Source organism: Neopsephotus bourkii, unplaced genomic scaffold (genome assembly GCF_033783945.1).
Source record: "Neopsephotus bourkii isolate Nb327-2 ecotype Australia unplaced genomic scaffold, CSIRO-AGI_Nbou_v1 NB_1053, whole genome shotgun sequence".
Taxonomy (NCBI): Eukaryota; Metazoa; Chordata; class Aves; order Psittaciformes; family Psittacidae; genus Neopsephotus; species Neopsephotus bourkii.
The window spans coordinates 3,817,123-3,831,140 of NW_026901542.1; the positions used below are offsets into that span (position 1 = coordinate 3,817,123).

The 14,018-nt window shown below is 40.3% G+C and overlaps 1 long non-coding RNA gene across 1 annotated transcript in view; it reads left to right on the forward strand.

Moving 5' to 3' along the window:
- LOC133216475 (uncharacterized) overlaps positions 1–13,738 on the forward strand; it is a 149,879-nt gene extending 136,141 nt beyond the window's left edge. Inside the window, exons 4-7 of the long non-coding RNA XR_009726647.1 lie at positions 1,638–1,854; positions 3,753–3,850; positions 8,239–8,349; positions 12,739–13,738. This is a non-coding gene — a long non-coding RNA (uncharacterized LOC133216475). The remainder of the gene's footprint in view (positions 1–1,637; positions 1,855–3,752; positions 3,851–8,238; positions 8,350–12,738) is intronic.
- The last annotated feature ends 280 nt before the right edge of the window (positions 13,739–14,018 follow it).

Genomic DNA, 14,018 nt, shown 5'->3' on the forward strand with positions numbered 1-14,018 from the left:
GGCAGCGGCCCCGGGCGGGGCAGTGCCCGCCCCTCTGCGCTCCTCAGCGCGCTACTGCCCCCGCCAAGAGAGGGCAGAGCTCCCCCTTCCCCCTCCAGCCGATCAGGGTGGGCTCAGCTCCGCCGGTGCAAAGCGGCCCCGAGCCCGCCCGTCAGGTCCCCGGAGCCCCGGCTGGGGGCAGGCAGCCCAGTGCCGCCGCCGGGGATGCCGGGTTTTCGGGAGGGCGCAGCAGAGGATGCGGTCGCCGTTAAAGGCATCAAAACTCCCAGTAAGCGGAGATGGGACCTCAGGGGGCTCATGAAGGGCGGATAAAGTTAAAAGGCGTTGTGTTAGCTCCGGAAAATAACCCTCCACTTAATTAAGTGATCAAAACCCGCTGAACCTCCGCAATAAGGTGGGCTTTTATGAGAAGTCTATCAAATTATACAAGGGGTTATCTAAAATTAGTTGTCGGGTACCCGGCTTGTCTTGACCACGAGATCTGCGGGAGAGCTGCTGCAAATGGGAAAGCATGACCAGGTCAGAAAGAAGCAAAGCTGCAGCTGAAAGCCTAAGAACTGCCTTCTCTCGGTTAGACACTGATTTTAACCTCCTCCGGCGAAGTTTCTCACTACATTTCCACCATAATTTAGAGTACCCTATATTTAGAGACTGAAACTGAACAGGGCTAGTTCAGCAAATAACAGAGATTGTGGATTTATTGTCATCCAGACATGCAGTTTATGGAATAGTTTTCAGCAAATGGGCTTGTGTATTAAAGCTGCTGTAAATCACACTTTTCTTCTAAGGGTACATAGTGATGTTTAATATGAGGGTTTGTGGCTACATATAAGGCTCAAGGGTTCCTTCTTATCTTGAAAATCATGCTACAGGCAAATTAAAATACTTTAGTATAATACAAGGTATCTGTTAAAAATGTGATTGAATAGATTGAAGCCTGGTGAACCGTGGGTGATACTGCTATTGGTTTCAAAGACTTTTTGAGCACTACCTTACCATAAAAAAATCAACTTCTTATTAATCATTCTTATTTTCTGTTGTACTTCTGTATTTATGTTCATTTGGATGATACACCAGTGAAGTTATTTTAATCTCTAAGTTATTGATTCAACATTGATTGGTTTCAGAACCTCCATTGAAATATTCATTTGTTTAAAGCAGCTTATTGTCTTCATTTAGACCCAACCATTAAAGTTTTCTGATTGTCTCAATGTATCAAAATAATGGGTGAAATTTAAGTCAATCACATTGCCAATACAGTCTGAGGAAAATGATAACAACTTTTTTCGTCTCCTTCCCCTGCTATCAAGATTGAAAATGTTGAGCCTGTTCTTCCTAGACCTACTTATGGCATGAAAATATTGGCTGTCATAGCATATAGAGTAGCTGTCCGTTTGTGGATATTTTGCACACTTTCTTTAAATTAGTTTTAAAATGCTAACAATTTTAATTGCAGATTTTTCAGACCTCAGTAAGTGTGGAGCACTGATGGATGCGAAGTGACAGGATTGCTTATATCCAAGTTATTTAGATTCCAGCCATGAGATCTGGGTATAGTGACAATTATTTCAGGGAAGGCAGGTTCCAAATCAGATGAAGTGTCTAATACTTCAGGCAGTAAAAATTTTGCTTTCCAGTTTTATTTTTCTCGTTAATGCTGACTGGGATTTGCTTTTTATGTTGGAGATCTCAGGGCCCAGATCCTCAAGAAATTGATGGGAGTTGTGATGATCCTTACCTGAGCTGCTTATCTTACAGACAGAAGCCATCTGCCAATAAGCAGTCTTTGCAGAGAAATCATGATCAAGGGATGCATTGAACGGTCTGAAAGGAGTTCAGAACCACAGGATCCATGTAAGTCTAGAAACAGCTGGTTGTAAGCCCAGCAATTCTTCATTCCCTCTGAATGCTGACAAGTCTGCAGTGGCATAATGCAATCTAATTCATTGTGCTATTTCATAACAGAAATGTAATTCAGTATGTAACAATAGGTAACAAATTCTCATTTGTTACATACTGAATTACAAGGAATTATTATTATTTTTTAAATCTAATTTGTGTGGGGACAACCAGGAATTAACTTTCTTCTATAAAATAGTACTGATGTGAAAGCAGCATCTATCCAAAATCTTTGTTGATCAAACGTGGGCACAACCTGTGTGAAGCTGACAGTACATTAATTAGAACACGAAACCTTTCTCATGGTAATCTGCACAAATGCGAGGTTGTTGGCATCACCAGTAGAGAATTTTATTGCAGAGAATTGCTGATAGCTGTCTCCTTCTTCCAAAACCATCAGGATCCTGCCTGTGTTTCCCTGCCCCTGTACCAAACTATCCATTAGAGTGAAAGCTTTTCAGTTTTTTGTTTTCATGTCTTGTGCAGTGCCAGACAGACTGAGGGACCTTGAGGAGTTCTTTTAATAACAATATTTTGCTTGTGCTCCTGAAAGCCCCCACAAATACAGTAATACCTCTAGTATCTTCAAAAGAAGTCTTTTTAGTAAACCAGCAATGTTATTACAGTTATACAATTAAATTCATCGGTAAAGGACTTTTTTTTTTTTTTTTTCAGAAGCAGAATCCTTATTCACTTTTTCTTCAGGGAGTTTACAGTCCCTTTACGATCAAGCAGTGCAAATGTTGGGCTAGGGACTAATTAGGAAGGGAGTATTGAAAGAAGGAAATATCCTCCACCTCTCCTCTTACACTGCTTCTGGCAAGGGCATGAGTTTTCTGCCATAATGCTTGTGTTGGAGGAGGGATTTCCAGCCTTCAGTTTAAGGCCTGGTTATATACATTATAGACATTAGATAGCACTCAGTAGAAAGGTAATCTTCCCTTTTGTGATTCCTCTTTCTTATTCATTCATTCTGAATGAATTCCGTATCAGTGTAAGTCCAGTCTGGCAATTAGGATACTTCAGTACTCCACTGCTGGGAGACATGGGCTGCAGTCCCAGCTGAATGAAGTCTGAAGCCCCAGGGGAAGTCAGGGAATCAAGCTGCGCAAAGACTTAAACAGATTTGAGAGTACCCAGAGAATTATTCCTCTTCCCCCAGTCATTTTTCAGAAGAAAATAGTAGCTGACATTGTTTTGAAATCTACACCAAACAGCTTGATATCTAGTGGAGTAAGCCCCTTAGCAGAGAACAGTGGGTCCGTGGATCCTGCCTGGGCTTCAGTGTGAGACACAAGCAAAAATGCTTGGTCCTGTCAAGGCTGAAATGCTTCTGGCATGCCCTGAAGTAGTACATGGCTGCTGCCCTGTGAGAGATCCTTCAGTACCTGAGGGGATGAAGAGAACAAAAGGCAGATCTGGTAGTGATGTCAGTAGCAGACATGGGTTTTAAAGCTCTTACCGTGTATCAGAGGAGCAGGACTGTCACCAGAGAGTTGCAATTGCTCTTTTCAGTGCTGTTTCCTAACTAATTTGAAGCTGGGCCTTGAGGACAGCTTCTCTGTTCCACTAGGACACTCGTCACCAGGCTGCTCAGCCTCCAAGGGCTCAGACAATTTTCTTCCTTTTCTGAAAAATTCCTTTTTTACTCCCACATAGGAATGAACACTGCTCATTAGACTAAGGGTAAAGAAAATATTCTTTAGCCCAGTGTGTGGGATGTGGAAGGATTGTATTCACTTCCTACCTGAGCAAGCAGTTCCTCACTCCACATCCTTAAACATTTGAAACTGCTTTTTCTTTCTCTCTATCACTAAAATGTATTCTATTGCTCCTTATTTTCAGTCTAAAAGATCTGAAGGTCTGGAGGGGTTGTTCAAAGAGACATGGAGTATCACCTGTCTGCCAGTGCCACCTTTCTCCATTCTGTCCTCAGAATTGCCACCAGCTGGTAAGTACTATTGAACAGGGAGTCAGAGTGGCTAGCATTAAGTTGAAGTTCTCATTAGGGGTGAGTATACTTCAGGATAAAAGCTTTTTACTATTTATATTTATTGATTTAGCCCTGTTTTCTTGCCCTTCCTCCATTCAAATGCCTCTTTACTACCCAAAATGTCAGTTCCTCAGTTGGGCAGACTTGCGGTCACTTGCAGTCCTCTCTGATGTCTTTGCTGACTCTAGGATTTCATAAGACCAAAGATGGGAAAAAAAAAAGCAGTTATATCTTAAGTGTCTCTGATAATCAAATTGATTTACTTTAAGGGTCTCCATGCTGTGTGCTGGTGTCATCAACTTTGTGTATAACTTACAGAACATGCAGTTTATGTCCTGGATGACTTCTAAAAAACGGAAAGAGCTTGGACTGAGGTATTCACCATCCACACGTTTCATATGTTATGAACAATAAATGAACATTCTGAGATGCATTCTTATTTTGAGCTATATTAGCCACTGAAATCTAAAAGTTGGGAAACAACAGAGGTGTCAGTGGCTTGTGGTCCTTGTGGATTTTTAGGGTCCTCAAGTCTTAGAGTTTGTGGATCTCAAAAACACTCAGAAACATCGTTAAGCAGTATTCAAGTCTTTGGAGCACATTTACATGCAAGGAAGGCATTGTTGAGCACTGGAGGATAATTTATTTTCATTTTCTATTCCAAAGGCAGCACTTGAGAAAATGTTACAAATTAACACAGAGTTATTGGTTCAGTGAATTTAGCCTTTAATAGTAAGAACATTTGGGAAAGCAATTTGTCATGGCCTCGAGCAGTCTCTTTTAAAGCAGAACGATAGCTTTTCTGTGATAACAGGTAGGTAACCTAACCTTTAAAATGCAGTTCTTCATGCAAATAAACCTTGCTGGTGGACTTGAAAAGCTGATTCTGAATGCTGCCATGCATTACTTATTTCTTGAGACACCATATGCCTCTCATATAGCCAAAGTAAAAGTAGGAAAGCTTTTTAGAGTACTGGATTCATTTTGCAGTACAGAGGGCTCTAGTGAGTTACTGCCATAACTGTAAAACATCTCAAGAGAGATCATGCTAGTGTATTTTCTGTTAAAACTTGAATACTACCCCATGGCAATATATGAAGTATTTGTAAATAATCTCTAGATTTGCAATATGAGGCATGAGGAAAAGAAAAATGGGTGTTGTGGATGCCCCATCCCTGGAAGTGTTCAAAGCCAGGTTGGATGGGGCAACCTGGTCTAGTGGAAGGTGCCCCTGCCCATGGCTGCGGCTTGGGACTAGGTGAGCTTTAAGGTCTCTTCCAACCCAAACCATTCTGAGGTTTCACCTGTAGGAGATTAAGGAAGTTCTGGGAGGTTTCTCATATTGAGTGTGTGACTCATTTAATTGGCTGCTACCTTCTGATCCTCCTCATACTTTTCATGGAACTTCTGCACATTTTCTTTCCCTCTCCAAGACCCTACATGCTGGATATGGCAGGGGATGAATGATCATCCTTAAAAGTGAACTGCCAGGTGAGTGTGCCTCATGCCTGAACTCATGGAGTGGGAGAGAGCATAGGAGGTAGTCCATTGCATTTAAAAAAGAAATGAAAGTATTAAAAAACCAGTCTGGAAGATCAGTCCCCCCCTGCATCTCTTTCTCTTCATATGATTCAAGGTGCCAGATGTGCCCCCCCATTCTGTGCCCAGCATGTGGAACCCCAGAGCATGCTGCTTCAGGTTCCTGCAGGCTGGTATGAAGACACTTGGTCTGAATTTACTCCGCAGGCAGTGTGTCTGTGTGTGTAGCTACACTGCTGCAAAGGACAATTTTCTGCACACGGATTCCTGCCAAAGGTGGTTACACGTATATAGCTCTTCATCATAATGCACTATGGCTGCTTGGCACCAGAAATACCCTTTGGAAGATGTGAAACAATGTTATATTTTTACCTTTTATAAAACAACAAATGGAAGCTCCTAACAATCACTCTGACACATTCCTTTTTAAAGCAGATATTTTATTAGCATTGAGCAAGCAGTTGCTGAATAACATAGCAGAACTATGTAGGAAAGAAAGAAAATTGTATATTACTTTGTTGAACAACATTTACTTTGCAAAGGCTTTTATGATCCATATTAATCCAGGCTGAAACTGCTCTGACTTTGCTTCAACTAATAACAGGGATGAGCACAACCATCCATTATCATTAGTAACTTTTGAAGAAAAAAAAGAAAAAAGGAAAAAGGATATAATGAAGAAATCTGTTAGGAATTGGCACTGTGATTCTGGACGTGAATGCATCTTCCATGAATATTTCTTTTGGCAATATTTGAGTTGGAAATAAAAGGTCACATTCCCCATTATTTATAACCATGCATCTTGAAATCAGCAGGGGTTACCCTAAGGGTAGAATTTCTTTTACATGCAAAATCATGTTCAGTATACTGCTTATTCTGTCTGTTACAGGCATAAGCAAGCACAGACCCAAACAGCAATATGTCTCCATGATGACTGTGTATTGCCTTCTTGCAGTGCTTGTAGGAGTTCAGGGGTGGCCTCTCACACTGAGCATGCCTCTGACCCATTTCAGATTTTGCAGAGAACCTTTCTCCTCTTCCTCTTGATGCTTAGATTTCAGGACTGAAATGATCACAGTGACGTTCAGCACAGTTTGCTCTGAAGTTTGTGTCTGCAGAAACTAGAATTGCCTGTCCTGCTCTCAGCCTGTCTTATGTTGGCAACAGCATCTTTCTGAGCTAAGTTGCATAGTAAGGGATGCCTGAAAGTCTCCTTTAAACCCTGTTATTGGTACAAAGGGAAAGACTAGTTGGAATAAGTAGGTTTGGATTTTTTTCGTTTGCCTGTGTTTTGAGGCATATGATCTGGCAAGAGTTATGAGATCAAACTGTGGACATGATAGTATCCCTGTTTCAATACAGTGGTTAATGCCTGTACATAAATTAATACATTTTATTAAGGTTAAATTTCAAGACTGTACTATATATTCTTATCAATGAACTCAGTTGAGGTTATGGTCTCTGCTAGTAAGGATTCATTATCAATACTCCTATGGTATCTGGATGGCATCTGAGTGCTTGGGTTTTGAAAAATGGAAGACGGAGAAAAATTAACATACTCAGAATGATCTCAAAATACTTGTCCCTTGATCTTCAAGTTTAGCTGGGCAAAACTTGACCACTCTAGTACATGAGACCATTTTAAAGTAGATGGAAAGAGTATTTTGTAAAATTATTGCCCAGCAAATAGAGAAGCATCTTTTGATCTTATGCAAAAAAAACCCTGCTGCAGTTGGAAACTTCCACTAGCCATTGCTTCAGTCATTGCCTGTAGTAACCTTAAGTAAAGCAGAAATGTTTGGGAGCATGGAAAAGCATATAGTAGAGACTGACCCTTTCTGCCTCCCAGTTTATTTCTATTCTCATTTCAATGTCCTGAAAAAGCAATTAGTTCTTTTAAATCCTGAAATAAGAAAACATTTTTTTTTAACCTTTGTGTTTTGCACTTGATTACAAGCTCTAACTGAAGATTTTAATATAATTGGAGCATCTGCTAGGTGTCCTGTCCAGATGGAATCTCTTGTTTGAAAGCTCACATTCACTTCTTGTTTTTCCCACAATCGGAGCGTTTTGTTGTTGCTTCTCCTTTACCCAGGTGATTATTTTTATGAAGCTTGTCAGTCTACCATTATGTCTGAGACTTCCCCTCCTCTGTAAGTCTGGCTGAAACTCAAAGTCCCTGGGGAGACAGACAGCTACAGGGACAGCCAGCCTATCTGCATAAGCCTCATTTGCTTGAGGCACCATGTTAGCAACAGAACAGCTGAGCATAGGATTACGGTGTCCACTCCCCGAAGGAAAAATGGGAGATCCTGTGCGTTGTCTCTGCCATTTGTGCCTTTAAGGGCGGAGGACTACAGTCAGCTGCATTAATGGTTATGTACATATGGTATAATTGTTTTCAGCAGGTACTGAAGGAGCCAGTATAGCCTCATTTATTGCTGGTCCAATTGATAAGAGACTAAACAGTTATGTTGGTAGGTATTACTGAAGTTTAAAAGGTATAGGATAATTCTGGTAAATGAGAGTCTTATTGGAGTCTTCTAGAGTCTCTTTAGAGTCTTCTGACATCCTCAATTTGAAAAGCTTTAAAATGAAGGGCAGAATGGATGTCCTTCCATTCATTATTCATTCAGGTAAACTTATCCCATCGTTATGACTCTTCCCTGAACTGATCTTACTTTTTCATTTCTTGGACTATATTTTTGGCTAGAAGACTTTTCAGACCTACCACAAATTAAAAATGCAAAATCTGAGGCTGCCCAAGATCAGGATGGTATCTAAGTTACTTTTTTTTTTTCCCCCAGGACACACAGATCTCTATCACTCATGTCAGTATGTAACCCAAGTGAACAGATTTGTAAAGCAGCAAATTTTGATATGAGAGGGATGTCAGATCTGCCTTCACCTGACATTTGGTAAGTTTATCATTGGGTGAACTACTGTGTTCAAGGAAACAGAAAAAAAAAATGAGTGTAAAGTTTTATTTGTATTAGTAAGTAAAATGCTTTAAACAGGAAGCTTGCGTTCCAAGCAGTGGAAGTGAAATGCCATTTTAACCTGTGGAAGGGGTTTTGCTCTCTTGCTCTTAGAACTAGATCAGTTTTTATCAGACAAAGCCTTTGCTATTTGATCAACTCCCTGTGCCCTCACAGCTGACCGTGTTTTTCTGGCAGCCATCTGACGGCTAGAAGCTTGAAAAACAACACATGGTGAGGTAAAATAACTGCTGTGTTTTAACCAGCCAAGTCTGCTTTTCTCTTGTAAGCTCCTGTTCTTTTGGCTACAGCGAGCATCTGCTTTTAATGAACACAAATAAGCCAATGAGATTCATGTGTATGTTACTATGAGGTTTCCTTCCCTTCTACATAAATATGATTAGCATTTTGAACTCCAAATACCTTCTTTGGAGTTTAAATATAGCTCTCTGTTTTTCTGGCATTGCTACAGTAATTATGATCGTACACATTGGGGGAAGCTGTGAGGGGATGGCAATTTGGGCATCTTCTCTGGTTATTCTTGGCCTCACATAAATCCATTAATGCCTCTCTTTCTGGATTTGCTAGTGCTGATTTCTGTATTCATGTTTGTATTCAGTAGGATGTCATGAAGGCTGGTGTGAGTGGAGATAATGACAAGATCAAGAGCCAAGAAAGAATCTGTTTTTAGTAGTAGTTCCATTTTTTTCTTTTTGCAATTGAAATGCAGAGGAGAATCTTCCTAACCTATAGAACTAATTTTTAAGACTCAGTTTTGAGTTTTTTGTTGTTTTTTTTTTTTTTTCTTATATTGGAACAACTTTGTTTGGTTTTGTGTTTTTTTTTTTTTTTTTTTTGTCTTTGGCCATTGGTACCTCCTCCATCTTAAATAGTCAGTACCAGCACATTTTCATTTATGCTTTTGCTGCTTGTGAGTTTTGTGATGTCACCCGTGGCTTGCACCCAGCCAGACATCAAAACATGTCCTCAGATAGTATGTATGAATAGTTTTACTGAATCTATCAGGTCATCTATGCTCTTTATTCATTGGTTTGGTTAGTGCCATCAGCAGCTGCAGGATGATTTAATTTTTGTATTTCTACATATCTTTTGGGTAGGAACCTGTGAGGATAAAGTCAGTACTCAGCCTGTTTTCAAACCTTGCTTATTAACCTCTGGTGGTGAGTTTCCAGCAGTCATCTACTTCTTCCACATTCTTTTGAACCCTGTCATAGCTGTGGAGGGATAGCTCAGTTGTTTTTGAAGGAAATACGATTTGGTATGTTTGGCAAAGCTTCTGTAATGGCTAACGTCACCTGAGCCAAGCCTGTTGTTCCCATTCAGAGACTGTATTTAGGTGAAGGCATCAAAATTTGATTTTAGCCGCTCTTGACTTTCAGTTTGGTTTGGGCTGACAGTACATGGATGGTGGTTAATAGAGAGCAAGTATGTTCTCATGTAAACTGATGCTCCGTCTTGTTAGTCTGTGGTATCAATTCTTAAGCACCAACAAAGGGATTAATTTTGGAAGGGCTGTTACACCATGATTGGTTGAGGTCATTGAACACTTTCCATTATAAGTCCTTGGTTTTGCTTGCTTGAAACCTTGTGACAGTTTCACAGCTGGAGCAAAAGTATCCCACACTCTCTATCAGCCTGAGTTAATGTTTGATTAGGAAGTGCCAAACATTTCTGAAATGTTCTGAGACGCATCCAGAAAAGAAAGTGAACAACCACTATTGCCTGTGTTAACATTTCTGGTGAGTTTTTAGTGGAAATGCTCTAGCACCTCCTTGTTTAGCAGGAATTTGTGAGGAAGTAACCAATTTGCAAACTTCCGAAATATTGTGTTTTGCATAATGATAAACAGACCACTTGCTTTTTACCAAATAACCTAAATATTCTGCAGTGGGAATGCCCTATGCTAGGCTGGAGCAAGGGGAAAAAATAATTGCTGCTGAGGGTTGTGATTGGTCTTGGTCCTGACGTCTGAACTGGTTGTCCATCTCTTCTGTTTTTAAAGTGGCCGCTCCTGGGGCCCAGACAGCTGGGAGAAGAGAGAACTTATGGTGACAGTAGAGGAGTTCTTTGATGTGGATGTCAGAGCAAATTGATAATGGAAAAAATAGTAGACAATAGTGTACCTGATGGCTATCATAACCATGCACAAGGAAAGGCAATAAGCTTTTTTCTTGGCATTATGTCTCAACTAGTGTGAATCAAACTGCTGAAACACAAGATTTATCAAAATATCAGGTAATTATGGTATACTTTAGGTAGAAAGGAGCTGCTGGCGGTCATCTGTTCCAACCTCCCTGCCCCATACAGAGCCAACTTTGAAGTCAGATCAGGTTTCTCAGGGTCTTGCCTAACTCCAGAGTCCCTGAGTAACCTGTTCTTACGCCCCACTTCAGCTTACCCAAGCTGAGAAAACTTAGATACCCTTTCTCAGGCAGATATGATTGTCAAGTTTTACCTGAGCAGAAAACCTTTGAATCGCTCAATGCTGCTGGGTAACATTGGGTCAAATTGTTAATTTCAGTGTAGATATCGACAGTAGATGGCTGGTTTTTGTGACCTTTCTGACAGCTGTTTTCTGTGAGATCATTAGTTGTATATAATCAAGTGGAGGGCAGACCACAGTATCTGTCTGCATTTGCAGAGCTCTCTTCTGTTTTCCCTGTGGTTTTGCCACAGCCAGAAGTGCACTTTTTCCTCTGTCTTCCCTCCTTTCTCCCAGTCAGTGTGTTTCTAATTTAATGGGAAGGAGATCTTGCTGGAAAATAAGCTTTCATTTAGCTAAGTCTGGCCCTGCGTATCATCACCAGGTAAAAGAGTCACCTAATTGTCACTCCGCTCAGCCTGAGGACCTAACTTAGTAGAACTCAGGGTTCTCAGGGTAATCAGCTTTACAACTTGCCCTCACATCCACCCAAAGCCTATCACAAAGCACAGCAATTTATCACAGAGTTTTTAAAAGTAAAATCACCCCACAGTAACAAAAAAAGGAAAAGTTAGTTTTGTCCCTATCCCAGTTACACAAACTAATTGGGAGTGTTTGAGCAATGTTTTGATTAGCAGTATTTGCTTGTTTCAAAGCTGTATGGCAAAGCCTCCGAGAGAAAAAAGAACGTGTACGTGTCTTATGTCGAAAAGTGATTAAAATTTGTAAGTATGGACAATATTTATGTCGGCACCAGTTTTGGTTATGGCAATATACCATCTGGTGTGTGGGATCAGCAGTACAAAGTCATTCTTCAGTTATTGAACAAAATAGCAGCTGTCTTTCGTATTTGTCATTTTTGCCTATTTTCCCATGCATCAACACAGAGTTTAAATGGGCAAAAACAAATTAGGAAAAAAATAAAACCAGTCCTTGGCTAAGCTTCCCTTTGAAAGTGTAAGGTGGTGAATACAGATTTCCTTGTGTGGGTTTCATTAACACAGAATCTTTAAGCAATAAGGGCTATTCAGTTGTTCTGCCCATGTGTCAGTGTGTCTCCACTCCATGAGAACAAAGTTTTATTCTCCTGTCCAATCTTAATCATGTTTCTCAGATACACAGACCTTTTGTTATTAAGTCAGTAATATTTAGTGCATATTACACCTGGGTAAGGGAAACCATTGCTGGGAGAAACCCTGCAGGTTGCCTGCTCTTTTTAGACTGCTGCTGGCCAGTCACCACGTGAATGCTGCTTAGCAATTCAGCACAGCAAAGCTGTGAACCAGCCTCAGCACTGGGCTTGGAGAATGCAGATAGTGAGGGGTTGTAGGGTAAAATGGGTCGCGCTGAGGCGAAGGGGGCTCATCACAAGGAGAGAAGCCGGAGTTACTGCAACAGGGAGAAATACAGCATTGCAAGGTGTTCTGTAAGAAAGCCTCATGAATTCCTCCTTTGGAAGAACTTGATACTTTGTAATTTAAAAGTCATATATCAAATTTAAGCCGTGGTGATGTTTTATAGTAAGCTACCCCCTCTGGTTAAATAGAATTATAGCAGCCTTCTTGCAGTTCAGAACTCTGAACTCTGATCTGAAGCTCCGCCGGACTTTTTGTGGATGCACAATTCTGCTTTTAAGGAGGTTGTGTTTGGCCTGGGATTAGAATGCTCATTCCAAACAGTTTAGTATCCTGTGCGGGAGTAAAATGTTGCTCTGAAACACTTAATTCACTGGGATGTTTTTATGCTTTATAAGTATTTATAACCTAAAAAAGCCTTTTCTTATACGGTCACAAAATAATTGCAGATATGGCTGATGGATCATTGCTGGTGGTGATATAGTTGTTGTGGCATTAGGCTGTTTCATCCTTGAAGTCCTTTTCTCCTAGCTTTAAGAGTTCTCCAATCAGCCCTCAGAAGAATTACATGAAGCCAGGAAAGTCCCTTTGGAGTCCTGCAAATCTGAAGTCAGGCAGGAGGATCTATCTTTTCCTCGGGCAAAAAAATCCTTTTTCAGGTAATGGCACTTTTCAGGCCAACAGCCCCTGGGAAAGGAAAACAACACAGGGAAAGCTGAAGTGAATAAACTTGATAACCCTTTACAGGTGAAGCGCCCTCAACTTTTCACAGTCAAGACATAAAGAAAGTGCTGCAAAGGAGCCGTTTTTTTGTGACAAACCTGGGTTACTTTCTCATGGGCAGTCAGAGAACAAACTGCTTTGCAAGTACTGTGTTTTGTGCCAGGCACCTTGGGACCATTCAGGGTAGTTTTGGAACTCTTCCAAGATTGTGGGATGAAAGGATGAGAAAAAAATTGATCATTTAATTTTTCTTAAATGCTGTTTGACTTTACATAGCCCAGCATTTGTTCCTTTCAAGAGTTTGTTGAAGAGCATCATAATAGTGATACTGCTCAGCTTTTATGTATTAATATATATGCAAGAGCTTTATGAAGATGGGTCCTATGACTGTTGTAATTTCATAGATCTAAAGTTTAAGGAACAGAGGCAGATAGTGACAGACCATCTAAATGACCTCAGGTAAATGGGGAAATTGGAAGTATACATGTTGATTGCATTTTTTCCCAACCTTTTCCCCCCAAATCTGTGTAGTAGTTGCTTCTACTTTGGGGTAAGAAATGTAACTTCTAAAGGGCTTTTTGAGCCATGAGTGCTATGTTACAATGCCAATTCCTTTCTTGAAGATTAATGTGAGAGCTAATTAATTTTAAATATAGTAGGAGATGAAGATTCCAGCACATGAAGCCTGAATACAAAAAAACCCTAGTACCATCTCCTTCCCGAGTAGGTTTTGCTTTGGTGTCTCTGTTCTGGATTGAAATGAATATTTATCTAAATATCTTAAACAAGCTTTGCACAGGAACGAAAACAACAGCCTCTTCTTTAATGCAGAGTAAATATTGTTTTTAGAAAGACTTGATGTCCTTTTAAATATCTACTAAACAAATGTTAATTTACTACATTTAAAACTAATATTTACCATTGTCAAAATTATCATCAATCAGTAGTACATTTCCAAGAACACAGACATGCACATAATGCCTGATGAAATGCAATAGCAGATGTTAAACTCATTTGACTTAAAAAGGGGCAGAACCAGCAGCAGGATCACTTCAGTGACACTCAGTACTTGACTGTTTCTTTAGTAC